This window comes from Sminthopsis crassicaudata, chromosome 1 (assembly GCF_048593235.1).
Source record: "Sminthopsis crassicaudata isolate SCR6 chromosome 1, ASM4859323v1, whole genome shotgun sequence".
Classification (NCBI taxonomy): domain Eukaryota; kingdom Metazoa; phylum Chordata; class Mammalia; order Dasyuromorphia; family Dasyuridae; genus Sminthopsis; species Sminthopsis crassicaudata.
The window spans coordinates 615,424,185-615,428,690 of NC_133617.1; the positions used below are offsets into that span (position 1 = coordinate 615,424,185).

At 32.3% G+C, this 4,506-nt stretch overlaps 1 non-coding gene across 1 annotated transcript; it reads left to right on the forward strand.

Annotated features, from left to right (window-relative positions):
- The first annotated feature begins 1,817 nt into the window (after positions 1 to 1,817).
- Positions 1,818 to 1,925, forward strand: LOC141552441 (U6 spliceosomal RNA). The gene has a single exon (XR_012485221.1). It is a non-coding gene; the product is annotated as a U6 spliceosomal RNA (small nuclear RNA).
- Positions 1,926 to 4,506: the final 2,581 nt, after the last annotated feature.

The following is a 4,506-nucleotide window of genomic DNA, read 5'->3' on the forward strand; positions in this document are numbered from 1 at the left end:
TAATGACCTGAAAAAAATAACAACAAAATTCATATAAAAGAACAAAAGGTTGAGAATTTCAAGGGAATTAATGAAAAAAAAAAATCAAATGAAGGTGGCCTAGGCTGTACCTGATCTAGAACTATATTATAAAGCAGCAGTCACCAAAAACCATTTGGTATTGGCTAAGAAATAGACTAGTTGATCAGTGGAATAGGGTAGGTTCACAGGACAAGATAGTGAATAAAAATAGCAATCTAGTGTTTGACAAACCCAAAGATTCAAATTTTGGGAATAAGAATTCATTATCTGACAAAAACTCCTGGGAAAACAGAAATTAGTATGGCAGAAACTAGGCATGGACCCACACTTAACACCACATACTAAGATAAGATCAAAATGGATCCATGATTTAGGCATAAAGAATGAGATCATAAATAAATTAGAGTAATATAGGATAGTTTACTTCTCAGACTTGTGGAGGAACAAGGAATTTGTGACCAAAGGAGAATTAGAGATCATTATTGATCACAAAATAGAAAATTTTGAACATCAAATTAAAAAGGTTTTGTACAAACAAAAATAATGTAACTAAGATCAGAAGGGAAGTAACAAATTGGGAAAACATTTTTACAGTTAAAGGTTCTGATAAAGGCCTCATCTCCAAAATATACAGAGAATTGTCTCTAATTTATAAGAAATCAAGCCATTCTCCAATTGATAAATGGTCAAAGGATATGAACAGACAATTTTCAGATGATGAAATTGAAACTATTTCACTCATATGAAAGAGTGTTCCAAATCACTATTGATCAGAGAAATGCAAATTAAGACAATTCTGAGATATCATTACACACCTGTCAGATTGGCTAAAATGACAGGAACAAATAACGATGAATGTTGGAGGGGCTGTGGGAAAACTGGGACACTGATGCATTGTTGGTGGAGTTGTGAAAGAATCCAACCATTCTGGAGAGCAATCTGGAATTATGCCCAAAAAGTTATTAAAATGTGCAAATGCAAAATGACCCAGCCATACTACTACTGGGCTTATATCCCTAGGAAATACTAAAGAAGGGAAAGGGACCTGTATGTGCCAAAATGTTTGTGGCAGCCCTTTTTGCAGTGGCTAGAAACTGGAAAATGAATGGATGCCCATCAATTGGAGAGTGATGATATAAATTATGGTATATGAATGTTATGGAATATTATTATTCTGTAAGAAATGATCAGCAGGATGAATACAGAGAGGCTTGGAGAGACTTACATGAACTGATGCTGAGTGAAATGAGCAGAACTAGGAGATCATTATACACTTCAACAACAATACTGTATGAAGATGTATTCTGATGGAAGTGGCTATCTTCAACATAGAGAAGAGCTAATCCAATTCCAATTGATTAATGTTGGACAGAATCAGCTACACCCAGAGAAGGAAGACGAGGAAATGAGTGTAAACTTTTAGCATTTTTTTGTTTTCCTCCCCAGGTTATTTTTACCTTCTGAATCCAATTCTTCCTTTGCAACAACAACAACAACAACAACAACAACAACAACAAAATTTGGTTCTGTTTTTATATATTGTACCTAGGATATACTATAACATATTTAATATGTATGGGAATTCCTGCCATCTAGGGGAAGGTGTGGAGGGAAGTAGCGGAAAATTCGGAACAGAAGGGAGTACAAGGGGTAATGTTGTAAAAAATGGTATAATTATAAAATTAATTTAAAAATTAAATTAAATTTTTAAAAAATCCAACGGCAAGAGATACAAAGAAAAATTCCATTCAAAACAAGTGTGTGAATATGAATCATATAGAATAATAATATCTTGTGTTTGCTTTGGCCCCACATATACTAAAATTGGAACAATTCAGAGAAGATTAGCAGCATGGCTCCTGAATAAGGATGACATGCAAATTTGTGAATAATTCCATTTTTTTTAATTGAAGGCCATTTAATGTATAATCTGCATCTAAGTGAGTCTAAAATTATGGTCATATATTATATTTATGCCTTTAATTGAAATTACACTTGCATCAGATTCATTGATGTGTATAAGGAAGAAAAAAAGAAAAAAAAATTAATTCACATTGATACAAATTAGAGCCATGAAGTTTCCATGAGAATTGATTACCATTATTGTTAGTGAATATGTGTATACTAGTATAATTCTAATTGAGTGATATCTCAACATATCACTAGTCTAATTGTTGTGACTCTCATTTTGCTACATATTGAAAATATCTCTTAAAAGTATCCACAGATAGGATCCTAGCTTCAGTTAAGATTCACTTCAGACACTTAATTCTTCCTAGCTGTGTGATCCTGGCAAAGTCACTTAACCCAATTGCCTTACCAGAAAATAAGCATCCTGAAAGCCAATGTGACTACAGTGAGAATACTAAATTTGAGATGGCATATAACTTATTTTCAGTAATTTATTTTGTTATATTTAACTTCTATTCATATGTATAAACCTCAGATTCTTTTTTGTATAATTGGGAACATCTTTTCCTTAGAAGGTTGCAGTTCTAAAACAGGAATAAGGAAGTTAGAAAATTGTCTATGGTACTATTTACTATTTAGCAAATACTTCTTAAAAACATTAGGGGCAATTTAGTCACAAAAATTGTACAAAAAATCTTTCCTAAACTGATAGAAACAGAACTGGCTCATATTTAATTAATTGAAATTATGTGTAGCTTGGAAAAAAAAAAAAGATGGATTCATTCATGGGGGGGTTCTATGTTTTTTTGTTTTGTTTTGTTTTGTTTTGTTTTGTTTTTTGCTAAGGCATTTGGGGTTAAGTGACTTGCCCAGGGTCACACAGGTAGGAAGTGTTAAAAGTGTTTGAGATCAGATTTGAACTCAGGTCTTACTGACTTCAGGGCTGGTATTCTATCTACTGTACCACCTAGATGCCCCAAAGAAAAATCTTGTGATTTAAAGAACAATAGAATGGATGAACACACTTCAGAGACTTTTACTAAATTTATCCCATCATTCCAAATAATATTAGAAAAAAGATGCCATATCAATGCTCCACGTATCCATTTTAATCTTAAAAATTCTGAGAATTTGTTAATAAACATGTATCATGATTAAACAAAACATTTGTCTTTAGTGCATTTAGTTGGCTTCCCAGAAACAATTCAACAAAATCTCAGAAGAAAAGTAAAAAAAAAAGAATAAAAGAAAACCTTCATATATACATTGTATTTATAAGAAAAAAATGACAATCTCTGAGGTACATAATATATGCTAACATTTGAATTTTACAGTGAAATCTTAAAATGTAAGATCTTCCATTTTCTTCTTTAAATAAAAAAAAACCTCAAAAGTAATTCAAAAGGCAATATCCCTGGATTACTCACAACCTTTGTTTTCAAAATATCACTAAATATACAAGCTATAAAAATAATTTAAAATAATGCTGGACCTCATGTCAGTCTTCAATTTTGGCAGAGCCCATTTTGATTTGATGTGAAGTGGTGGTTATTGCAGTGCCTGGCATAATATAGGTAATACTTTTTTGACTGATTGACTATTATTGGCTGATTGGCACTAAAATGATAAGAATTTGATAGGTGTGATTTTTATGCACTCTGATAAAGAAAAGATATGAGGAAAAATTTCAAAATTTTTTTACTTGCCACCACATATAAACAAAATCTTTAGAACTTTGTAAGCAATTTTGGCTTCCCTGAATTCATTGATATCCTAAAACAAATCTTGTTAGAGTTGCTGTTCTCAAAGGATATAAATGTTTTCTCAGATCTATTACCCATACCAAGGGTAATTGAAGTGGAATCTAGTGTTATTAAACTTATGTGCAATAAAAGGACCTAGAAGCTAGTGTCTTAACTATCATTAAAGTCCTAGGAGCTGTCATCTAGAAAATTACTCGCTGATAACTGTATTTGAATCTTAAGTGTAATTATTAATGATTCAATTTGGAGGGTTTCCCCAGAGTTAGAGATTTATGATTAGCCTAGAGATACTTGAGATTAAATACCAGTAAAAACCAAGAAAACTTTACATGCAACAGAACATCTTCATGAGATATTATCACTAACTTCTTTTTTCTTAGGTAGCACATTGTCCATTGATTTGTATTGAATGATAGCTTACATGATGAAATCCAAAAGGCCATCTCTCCCTTTGGGAAGATTATAAATGTAGTTTGATGCACATTTGACAAGTGCAAAAGCAAAATGAAGATCTCTCAAGAAGTGCTCTTCAACTTCTTGAGCAGAAAAATCTAGACCTACCCTACTCATTAAACAGCTGCCTTCTTGGATTGTTTTGTCAATATGGCAAGATAACCAAGACCTACAGCCAAGGTCACAAAAACTGGAATGGAGTCAGTTTGACAGCATTAATTTTGTCCTTGTTGCAACATAATTCCATGGAATTGCCATGTGTAAAAAATAAATCATGGAGAATACCCAACCATTATGGTGTAGTTCTGGTACATGTGCATATTTAGAGTTTGTCATGTTTCTACCATCAGTGGTATAC